Source organism: Cricetulus griseus, chromosome 3 (genome assembly GCF_003668045.3).
Source record: "Cricetulus griseus strain 17A/GY chromosome 3, alternate assembly CriGri-PICRH-1.0, whole genome shotgun sequence".
NCBI classification, from domain to species: Eukaryota; Metazoa; Chordata; class Mammalia; order Rodentia; family Cricetidae; genus Cricetulus; species Cricetulus griseus.
The window spans coordinates 115,693,120-115,705,054 of record NC_048596.1 but is presented as its reverse complement, the minus strand read 5'-3'; positions in this window follow the sequence as shown (position 1 = coordinate 115,705,054).

The following is an 11,935-nucleotide window of genomic DNA, read 5'->3' as shown; positions in this document are numbered from 1 at the left end:
TGTCTCTTTCCAGTCCTGGTCATTCTTTGCATAGGTCTTGTGGATGTCCACATTTCTACTAGAAATGTCATATCAATGTCCCACACATCAAACCAAGCTTACTACATCTCTTTGCCTCAAACTTTCTTATAAAGTCAATTGCTGCTTCCTTGAAAAACTTCGGAGCCAAGGGCTCTGTCTTCCTTAGGGTTTCTATTGCTGTGATAAACACCACGACCAAGATGAAGTAGAAGCCATGGAGGAACCTGTTTGTTGGTGTGCTCACTCATGGCTTTCTCTGCCTACTTTATTATAATATCTAGGACCAACTAACCAGAAGAGGCATCGCCCACAGTAGGCTGGTTCCTCCAATTTAATCTTTTTTGTTTGTTTGTTTTGTTTTTCAAGACTGAGTTTCTCTGTGTAGCTTTGGAGCCTGTCCTGGAACTCGCTCTGAAGACCAGGTTAGCCTTGAACTCACAGAGACCCTCCTGCCACTGCCTCGTGAGTGCTGAGACTAAGGCATGCACTGCCACCATCGCCCAGTCCACATCAATTATTAATAAACATAAAAAGTCATACAAACTTGCCTGTAGGCATCTAATGGAAGCAGTTTCTCAACTGAGACTCCTCTTCCCAGATATGTTTAGGTTTGTGTCAAGTTAAAAAAACCCAACTGGCATACACCATCAAGACTACTCAGTAGGTAAAGGTAATTTGTCACTAAGCCTGATGACCTGAGTTTGATCCCCAGAACCCATACATTGGAAAGAGAGAGAGAAAAAAACCATGAAGTTGTCCTCTGACCTATGCCTCCATGCTGGAGCACATGTACCCACACATATACATTGTACCACAAATGGATGTAAACAAATTTAAGAAGTTCAGCCAAAATTCTAGTTGTGAAGTGGAGAGAAAGTCATGCTATCTGGTTTTTGCCTGTGGTCTCAATAGTCAGTTACAGCAGAATACAAGGAAACCATACAACACATGTCGGCCATTGTGTTTACTGATGGAGTCACTTGACTTCATTCCTGTCTCATGAAATGGCATCACAGTGTAGTTAACCACAAGCTATAGTAGAAAGTCTCCAAGCCCTGGTGCTATGCTGTTCTGTTCCATCTAGATGACTTGGGCAAGGGTTTAAATCTTCCAAGCTTCTATTTCTTCACCTGTCTAATGGACATGACAACATTGATGTTTACTTGGGATAACAAAAGGATTAACTGTTTAGATTCTCAGCTTCTGGAGATCTTACCCAATACTGGCCTTTACTAATCATTAGAAAGATACAGATGACATTTGTCTAGCACCAGCATAGAGCCATATGGGACCAGCATGAAGGGCTGGCTTTTCCCACAGTAGGATGTACAGTAGCCCATAGAGAATGTACCAAATTATTAAGTGGTGCATGCAGGACACTTCTTACACCAAGGAGTTAGGAAACACCTTTATTTTATAGCCCAATAATTAAGGAACTGTTCATAACACTTTCCACTATGCTAGGTCCCTTAAATGTATTCACCCAGGTACATAGCACACATAAACCAGCCATATCCTGCTAAGTGAGTTACATGGAAAAGATGTTAAAAAAATCTTTCTAATTGTTAAATGCCCCCAAGAAGTGTTTAGGAGACTGCTTTTGGCTTTCTCTTTTTCACTCTTTCTTTTTCTTTTTTGGTTTTGGTTCTTCAAGACAGGGTTTTTCTGTGTAGTCCTGGCTGTCTTAAAATGCACTCTGAAAATCAGGGTGGCCGCAACTCAAAGATCCACTTGTCTCTTGTGAGTCACCACTGCCTGCTGGCTTTCTCTTTTTCTTTTAATGTGTTTCCCCCAATCCGGTGATGTTCCATAAGACAGACAACCACTACCTGTCAAATTAGTTCTTCTTTTCTGGAGTATAGAACCTGGTTTCATTCATCAACACATGTGTGACAGAGCCCGACTCTGGTTTCAGGGAGTAACCAACACTGATCTTGTTTCCCCACCAGTGACTCTTTCTGAACTGATCAAACCATGAGTTTCAGCCAATGAGAAGGTTTTTGTGGTCTAGTTAAAATGAAAAACCCCAGAGGAAACAGGATTGTATTAACAAGCTTAAAGGTGAAAATCCAACATGCTGAGCACGGGATTAAGAAGGCATAAAGAGACAATGTCCTAAGTGACATGCACAAGCCACTCAAGATGAAAAGGAACCTTATTTTCTTGGGGATTTTTATTTCAGATTTTCAAGGATGTCTTCCTTAAGCTAGGTGAGGTATGCCTACTGATCTTAGAACTCTTGTGTTCCCGAGGGAAGCAGAGCCACTGGGAGCTGTTTGCGGATGGAGCATTGAGTCTACCACAATGGCAAAATCACAAATTCCCGTGATCCAGCAGTGGGGAGACTGAGATAGGAGAATAATGAATTCCAGGGTAGCCTGGGCTACACAGTGAGAACCTTGGTGGAGAGGGTGAGCAGATAAAACATTCAATAGATCTCTATCCTACAACTACTTCCTGATAGTTTTTCCTTTATTTCTCAGTTTATAAAACTCTATTATTTTATTTGGGCAGCAGCAAATGTAAGGAAGGAGGAAGCCATCTCCAGGTTCTAGAGATAAAACATAAAACACAGTAGGACTCAGTACATTTTAGAGAATCTTGGTTGCCTTGGCTCCTTTCCTCCTTCCCTTCCCTAGCCACCTGCCATCCCTAAATCCTCTCATTACTCTCGGGCAATTAATCCCCAGACTCTAGACTCCAGTTCCTAATTAATATGTCTTTTCTGCTCTTGCTGTAGCTGCCCAGCGCAGGGCCCTTTGTTTCCTGCTGAGTGTTCTGTTCCTCTTTGCTGCTTGCCACTTCTCTTCCTCACCTGCTTTCTGCATACCTTCCAGCCCCAGCTACCCAAGAGCCCAGGCAAATGCGACTCTCTTATAAACTTTTCAGTTGTCCTCTTGCCCTAAGCATTTCCTCCATCCAGCAGTTCCACACGCTTTGCAAAAATCCCCCACCACTCTGCTCCTCCTGGGGTCACATTTGCTGACTTGCCTGCACCCTGAGGTTCAGGACATACTATCCCTTGTGGTGGTTTCAAGGAGAATGGTCCCCATAGGCTCATATACTTGAATTTTTAGTTGCCAGAGAGTAGCACTACATGAGAGGAATTAGGAGGTGTGGACTTGTTGGAGGAAGTGTGACTGGGAGTGGGCTTTGAGGTTTTCAAAAACCCAAGCCTGGCCCAGCGAGTGCCTCTTTCTCTTCCGGTTGCCTGTGGATCCAGTTGTAGAACTCTCAGCTATTTCTCCAGTGCCATGCTATCTGCCATTATAATGGACTAAATCTCTGAAACTGCAAGTAAGCCCCAATTAAATGCCAGCTTTTTGCTTGTTTGGTTTGGTTTGGTTTTTTGAGACAGGGTTTTTCTGTGTGGCCCTGGCTGTCCTGGAACTTGCTCTGTAGACCAGGCTGGCCTTAAACTAGGAGATCCGCCTGCCTCTGCCTCCTGAGGGATTAAAGTGTGTGCCACCACCGCCCGACTAAATGCTTTCTCTTACAAGAGTTGCCTTGGTCATGGTGCTCCTCACAGCAGTAGAGCACTGACTACAATATCTCTGCATGCAGCATCTTGACCTCTGAGAAAACAACAGAAGCAGGCAAATCATCATTCCATTCCATTCCACCACCACCACCACCACCCTCTCCCCACCCCCATTCTGTTCCCTGAAGCAGGTCAGAGCACTTCCATTCTAGAGAGGCCCTTTCTAGACCTTGAAGAAAGGGATCTCCTCATCCCTGAAGCTGCAGAGATGCCAAGAAGAACCTGAACAAACAGGTCTCATGATGTGATAACTGCCTTTGTTCAATTTTATCTCCCCATGACAACACTTTTCATCAAATAGCATAAAAATACACAGGCTTCTGTGTTTCTTTAAACCTTCATTTCCAAAGACTCTGGTGTCACAGAAAAGTTATAAATCCACTTACAGGATTTCCTCTTGATTATCTTTTGTTTTAGGTGCCTCAGCCATGAACCTAGCTATGGGTAAGGAAGGTATGGTCCCTCAGAATACAGCTGTGGAACTTACACTCTTACCGTGTTTTCCCAACACAACTGTGATTGTGATGAGTGACATGTCTAATTCCCTTGTAGACTGTGAATGAGTTGGTAACTTACCCACAATGCCTAGTACAGGAAGTATTTCAGTCAATGCTGAAATGTCCTTTGGATGTATTGGCATTAAATCTGGTAATCAATGTAGAAGTTCACTTTGTTCTCTAGCACTGAGAGGTGTAATTAGTTAGTCTCCGTGCTGTATTTTCTTTCCCACTTCTCCTTTCAACTTCCTGACTGTGGGCCAGCCTCACTAACACTAGGATCAAGGAAGTGATGAACTCCTGAAGGAAGAGGGAGCAAGACCGTTAATACTCCTAACACCCAGAATTCATATTGTCTAGTTATCTGTTATTCAAGACCCCACAGTAGAGTGTGTGAGAAAGCTTTCATCATGACACGATGCCCCAGAAGATGAACTTACAGTGGGGAAGGTTCACTTCATTTCAAAGTTTCACAGATTTCTGTCCTGGATCACTGGAAGAGGCCAGAAAATATCCCCTTAGGATGCTCTTAGGTGACTACTTTCTCCAGCCAGGCCCCACCCTCATGACTTCAGTAAGGAGTCATGAGTGGATCAACTCAATGGTTAAGGTTAACGCCCTCATGGTCCAGTCACCACCAACAGTACCTCCAGATGGGGACCAAGCTTTGAACACAGGAGCCTCCAGAGGGAGATGGGATGTGACATGACTCACATTATATACAGTTGGTGAAAAGTAGCAAAAATCATTAACTCTCCAAATTATTTGCTATCGAGCTGGTGATCAGTGATAGAAAGTATGCCCACTGGGTTAGTCCACAGCCCAACTCTACCATTGATCCTTTTATGTTTAAGCCATCTATTTGGAAGCAGTTACCATGTCTATATCTTTGTTTCTTTGTTCTTTGTTAATTAATTTTATGGCTAAATTCTTCTAAGTAAGTCATTCGCCGCCAACACATTGATCAACTCTATGAAATTCTTCAGGTCAGCCATCCAGGAGAGGCCGACTGTGAGGGGGGAAAGGTTACTGACTCCTTGGAGAGGAACAGGCTCTGATGTTAGCATGGGTGGAGCCAGAAGATGTTTATAAATGTGAAGAGTCAAGTCATTTACATTGTGTTGGTCTAAGAAGATTCTTTGAGGATCCTCCGAATTCCTGGCTAACTTCTTCTCCTTTGAGTTTTCAGTTTCTCGTTTCCTATGTTGTCATCTTCCTTGTAACTCATTTCACTTTTACTGAACAGTATTTTTGATTAATTTTCTCATCTGGGGGGTATGGATACTAAATATCCCGAGTTATACAATGTCTGACAATTTGTCTCCTCTTTAGCACTTTTCTAGTAATTGGAGTTTTGGCAGAATTTATTATTCTAGGTCCAGTATCCTCCTTGCTAACTCTCTCTTTTCTAGGAGCTAACACAGCTCATGTTGGGTGACAGTTCTGCTTTTTGTTCTCTTGAAGTAAATACCAGCTATTTTGTGACTTCCTTCTTATAAGTGGAGCTATAAAATATTGCTCTTTGTGTCCAGATTTTAATTTAATTTAATAAAGCTTTTGGGTGCCAGGCACTGTTGGGTTCCAGACACTGTTACTGACCAAATCAGACAACAGTTCCCACTTTCCTGGAGCTGGCAGGATAGCAGGGGAGATAGATCCCAGCTAACATGTATAATTTGTAAGACAAGTAGACAGCATGCTAGTGATGAACAGTGCTATAGGGAAATGCAGCAGGCCGACCAGGGTGAGGGGCATGCTGGGAGGGGAGTTTATCTATTTTTGTCTTAATTCTGTTCAGTGGGATTTTTAAAGACTCATGAATGTAAGTAAATGTTTAGTTGGGCATGGGGGTGTGAGTCTATAATCTCAGACTGGGAAGTGATGCAGGAGGATCTGAGAGTTCAAGGTCAGCTTAGGCTATAAAGTGAAATCCTACCTTAAAACACCAACTGGCCAGCCACCAAGCAGAAAACAAAGAAACAAGGATACTGTTCCATGCCTTGAGGCCTTTCCTCTGTCTTTTCCTGATCACACAGTTGCTGGACCTCTAGCTTTCTCCTCTTTGATACCTCCTGTTGTAATTTAAAAAGTGGTGCAAGACAGAAAGACACCATGCGACAGAGCTCACATAGAGGGGTTTTTATTTGGGGAAGGGAAAGGGAAGGGGGGGAGACTGACTTCTGGGGACAGGAGCAGCAGAAGAGAAAAGAGGGGGGGAGGCAGAGAAGGAGGAGAGAGAGGGAGGGAGGGAGGGAAGGAGAGAGATGGAAGGTAGACAGGGCCCTTTTAAAAAGGAATGTAGTGGCTGCAGCTGAGGACACATCCTGCCAGAACCCCAAGGGCAGGCCAGCACAGGTGCCTGAATAACAACTCTTCCAGTCCTTTGTTTCTCTTACTCTACAGCAGTTCTCAGCTGGTGGGACCCCATCTCTTTAAGGGTAAAACGACCCTTTCACAGGGGTTGCCTAAGACCATTGGAAAACACAGATATTTACATTACAATTTATAACAGTAGCAACATGACAGTTATGAAGTAGCAACAGAATAATTTTATGGCTGGGGTCACCACAACATGAGGAACTGTATTAAATGGTCACAGCATCAGGAAGGTTGAGAACCACCACTCTATATTCTGAGATTCTGGAGTAACTACTTAGTATGTGTTCTTTGTTCCTTTTGTATAGTGCCTCTCTGTACAGGCTTTTTCTTTTTGGGCCACCAACTAACTCCAAAATCATGACATGGAGACTTATATTAGTTTTGAATGTTTGGCCTAATCTTAGCTCATTTCTGGCTAGCTCTTTTAACTTAAATTAACCTGTTTCTCTTTATCTATCTTTTCCCTCAGGGCTTTTTACTTTGCTTTCCTCCTGGATATCTTTTTAAAATTTGTTTTTGTTGTTTTATTTAGCTTTTTAATTAATTCATTTTTTAAAAGTTTTATGTGTTTTGGTGTGAAGATATCAGATGGAACTGGAGTTACAATTGTGAGCCACCACGTGGGTGCTGGGAATTGAACCTGGGTCCTCTGGAAGAGCAGTCAGTGCTCTTAACCACTGAACCATCTCTCCAGCCCTCCTTCTGTAATATCTTACTTTCACAGCTTCTCCTGTGTGGTGGCTGCCTGGCTTCTTGCCCAGGCGTGTCTCCTTCTTTCTCCTACTTCTCTTCTCGCCTTCTCTTATCTTTTTTTCCATTTATTTTCTCTGCTTAGCAGACCTGCCTATCACTCTCCTGCCTAACTATTGGCTGTTCAGCTTTTTATTAGACCAATCAGGTGCCCTAGGCAGGCAAGGTGAAACAAATGCAACACATCTTTACATAATTAAACATACATCCATACATGTTAAACAAATGCAGCATAGCCATATGTAACACACCTTTACATAGTTAAAGTAATATTCCGCAGTATAAACAAATGTAACCCATCTTTGCCCAGTTAAAATGATATTCCACAGCACCTCTCCTTACTGCTCCCAGACTCTTCCAGACAGTAACTAGTCATTAGAGGGTGCCCTCTTCTTTCCTAAATTGCCTGTTTCCTCCAAGGTCAGCTTCCCTTTTGGACCATCTTCTGTGCTTCTGATTTTCCTGGTGTATTTAGTAATCTTTAGGTTTTGCTTATTTTTATGAATACAAGACTGTGGTGGTCAATATGCATACTTTTGTGAGTCTTTGCAGATGTATAGGTTGCTCATCAGGCCTTCCTTAGTGGACAGATTGTTGGAGGTTTTGTGTGAGCAGGCAGATCTAAGGAAATGTAGAAACTGTTTTCAAGTGTTTGGATGAGAAGGAAGCAGCAGGCTTAGGAACGAATATCAAATAGAATAGAATATCAAATCAGCTTGTTCTAGAGGAAGGTCACTTTAGCACTTCAAGCTGGGGTTGGTTTCATTTGGGGGTCCTGCACCCTCCAACAGTCCCTTGGCAGATTATCTATTTCCTTCAGGGAGTACAGATTCCGGTTAGCAAACAGAAAAGCCGTAACTTAGGACCATACTTGGACTTGCAGGGAAGGGGACAGGTATGCCCAGCCCAGCTCCCAAAGATCCATCCAGAGCCACCTCCTTGCCCAGTCCAGCTCCTGAAGGGCCATCCAGAGACACCTCCTACTCTGCATTTGTTGACTCTGACCTTGGACTTACTTATCTCCCATGGGAGGTATTTGACATCTCAGGTTTAGGTTCCTTTTGGTCTTCATTACTGTTTCCTGTGTCACTTATCCACTGTGGCCTAGCAAAGCACTCCAAAATTCAGTGGCTTAGGACACCAAAACTTTGCAATTTGTAATGATTCTCATGAGTAAGAAATTTTGCTTCAGGTAGTGTCAGTGTTGACTGGCTGAAAGGCCCAAGAGTGCTGCCTACTTGCTGGGATTGTCTATGGCTGTCAGCCATGACCCTGGTCCTGTGTTGGCTTCTTCACATGACTACTGGGACTTTCTTCACCATGTGACAGCGGCACTTCAAGAGACTGAATTGGGTTCCAAGAGAGTGGATTCCAGAGGCAAAACTACTAGTTACCTCAGTTTACCTGTGCTAGCGTCTCTTTGGGAGGTATAGCTTACACTGCCAAGCCTGATGTCATGTGTCAGGGGAGACATGGATCCCTGCTCCCCACTCTCATTAACAGTTGTCATAACCTTCTGCCTATCCTTCAGACTTGGTGGCCTATCAATCATAGTTTATTTTTATTTTATTTTTAAGTAGCATATTGTTTCTAAGCCCTGCTCCAGAGAGTTCTAACTTAAAACTTAGTGAAGACTTATTGTCATGCCTCAGGAACAGTCTGAACATGACAGAAACCTAGGGTTTTGATGTAGGGCTTTATCCCAACTCACTTTTTCATTCAGAATGCCAAAGGATCTATTTTCCATACTTACTGAGAGATCATACATCATTTTTTTTCTTTTGCTGGCTGCTTTTACCTCAATCTCTTTATCACCTCCTTTATATTAAAATCGCCTCCCTTCCTTCCTCTGTCCCTCCTCCTCCCTCTCCCTTTCAGTTTTTGGAGACAGAGTCTCATATCCTGGGTTGGTCTCTAATTCAATACTCTACGTCAGTACTGAGGCTGACTATGAATTCTGGCCGTTCTGTTTTTATTTTCTAAGTCCTGGGATTACCGGGATATGCCATCAAGGTTGGCCTTAAAACTTGCTTTGGGAGTGTGTGCTCATATTTCTGTGTGTACATAGATGTATGTATGTTCATGTGGAGGCCAGAAGTCATCTTGGGTATCATTCCTCAGGTACCAGCCCTCCTTGTTCTTTTGAGATAGGATCTCTTATTGGTCTAGACCTTGCTGATTAGTCTAGATTGGCTGGTATGGTTATTTGAGCAAGATTGGCCCCCATAGGCTCATATATTTGAATGCTTGGTCATCAGGGAATGGCAGTACTTGAAAGGGATTAGGCCTTCTTGGAGTAGATGTGGTCTTACTGGAGGAAGTGTGTCACTGGGGGGTGGACTTTGATGTTTTAATAGGCCAAACCGGGCCCAGTATCTCTTTCTTCCTTTTTGCCTGTGGGTCCTGTTGTAGCTCTCTCAGCTACTTCTTCAGCACCACGTCTGCCTGCCTGCCACCATGCTTCCCACCATGATGTGAATGGACTCAACCTCTGAAACTGTAAGCCAGCCCCAGTTAAATGTGTCTTTGATTTTGTTCTTTTGGGTTTGGTTTTGGCTTTTTGAGACAGGGTTGCTTGGCAAACACTTTACCAAGAGAAACTTACCAGTGTGCTCTGCTGGGAAGGTGTCACCTCAAACAGGAAAGAGTATCACATTCAGGTGGTGGCGCCCAGCTGGTAAAGGTGCTGGAAAAATATCTTTGATACATCACTGTCCCCTGATCTTAACAAACCTCCCTCTGAACCAAGTCTAAATGTTCAGAGAGTTTTTATCTCCATGAAATTGTTTTGACCACTCATGTATCCTGTATGACACTTGGCAAAATGCCAGTCACCTGCAGGAGGCTGTACTGAACAGCAGCTGTCCAGAACACAGCCTATATTTACTGTAGGAATGCTCCCTTAAGAAGACTGGGGGAAGAGTCTTTCTGAGCAGCTGCTCTGTTTTTTATCTTCCGGGCAGCGTGAATGTTATAATTGAGTATGTTTCTTTTTTTTGCTCTAGTTGCTAGGAAACCCAGGGCAAAACTGCAGACCTCACTGGCAACTGCACAGAACCTTTGCAAACCTTTTACACTCTCATGTTATTTGCTTACTGCTCTTTTCTACATCATTTCTATTTCAGGCACCCCCACTTCCTTTCTCCTCTGCAGTCAGTGTTGCGCATGTTCTATGCTTGGCACTGTTGTGGGCTGGACACATAGCAACCTCACCCCCCTCAAGATCCTTATCAATAATTTCAGCCCACTCGGGGCAACTATAGAGTTAAGCAGTCATATGCACTGAGAAATTCTTGCAGTCCTGAGGTTTAGGGAGGGAAGTGGTGGGTTATTCTCTCTTGGTTTCTGTCATCAAAACGTGTCCTCATTATCCACCCCATGAGTCACACAGTCCTTTCTTTGATTACTTTCATGTCATTTGTTTTGCCACAGTGTACCCCACAGAGCATTCTGAGTGCCTCATGCACTCTCATCTAGAACATGGAAGCTTTTGTAAGAACATATACTTGCCTTTTTTTTTTTTTTTTTTCATTTTGCAAGGCTGGAACTCACACTCACTAGATACACGCTCTTTCGCTGAGCTACAAACCAAGTTACACAAACTCAACTAAAAATTAACACAGGAAAAGCTGCAGAGAGGGAAAGCCCTAGGGCTAGGGGACTAAAAAGTGAAAGGTTGGCTGATGTTTGTTGTAGATTTTGGAAGACTATCAATCTGAGAGACCTCATCCCTGATTGATAAATGTGATTTCTTAGTTCCTGTATGACCAGCCTCTGTAGAGTCTTGTTCTCATTTCTCATCACTGGTGGAAACAGGTGTGCTGAGGGGAACCTTCATTTAACTCCTCACTAGCCAGCTGTTGAATTGATGCTACAAAAAATGGTGGTAGATTTCTATTTCTGTTACTCGGGGATACTTGGAATCAATCTGGTGCTTGTTTATAGCTAGAGTCTTAGCTAGCATTCTGGTTTTATGGGATTGGTACTTCTTAAAAAGCAAACAAAAAGTTACCTGTAAAACAAAGGAGGACTGCATTACCTGCATGCCTTAAAACTTTAAAAAATGCCAGGCAGTCATGGCACATGCCATTAATTCCAGCATTCAGGAGGCAGAGGCAGGTGGATCTCTGAGTTCGAGGCCAGCCTGGTCTACAGAGCGAGTTCCAGGACAGCATCCAAAGCTACAGAGAAACCCCGTCTCGAAAAACAAAAACAAAAACAACAATAACAAAAAACTTTAAAAAAATTGTGTGGATGGTATTTTGCCCTCATGTATGACTGCACACCATGTGTGTTCCTATGAATTTCAGAAGAGGGAGTTAGATCCCCTGGAACTGGAGTTACAGATAGTTGTGACCCGCAGCATGGGTGCTTGATACTGAACCTGGGTCCTTTGAGAGAGCAGTCAGTTTTCTTAACTCCTGAGCCATCTCCCCAGGCCCTCTGAATGCATTTTCTAAAAGCTGGATTTGTCCCTCTCTTAAACTTAAATTATTAATGCACTGAGTGAGACTCTGACCTCCAGAGCAATGAGTCACCAAACAAACCTGGGGTACATGCACCCACTTTTCCCTGAGACGCCATTCCCGGTGCTCTGCTGCTGGCTGGCTGTGGGATCCTGAGAACAGCAATCGAAAGGAGATGTGAGTTCATCAGTGGTTTTCTGTTCTCTAGCTTTGAGCAAAGTCAGCTAACTTCTTTGAGTTCTCAGCATCTCCATCCTCGAATGGCTCTGCACTCTTTAGAC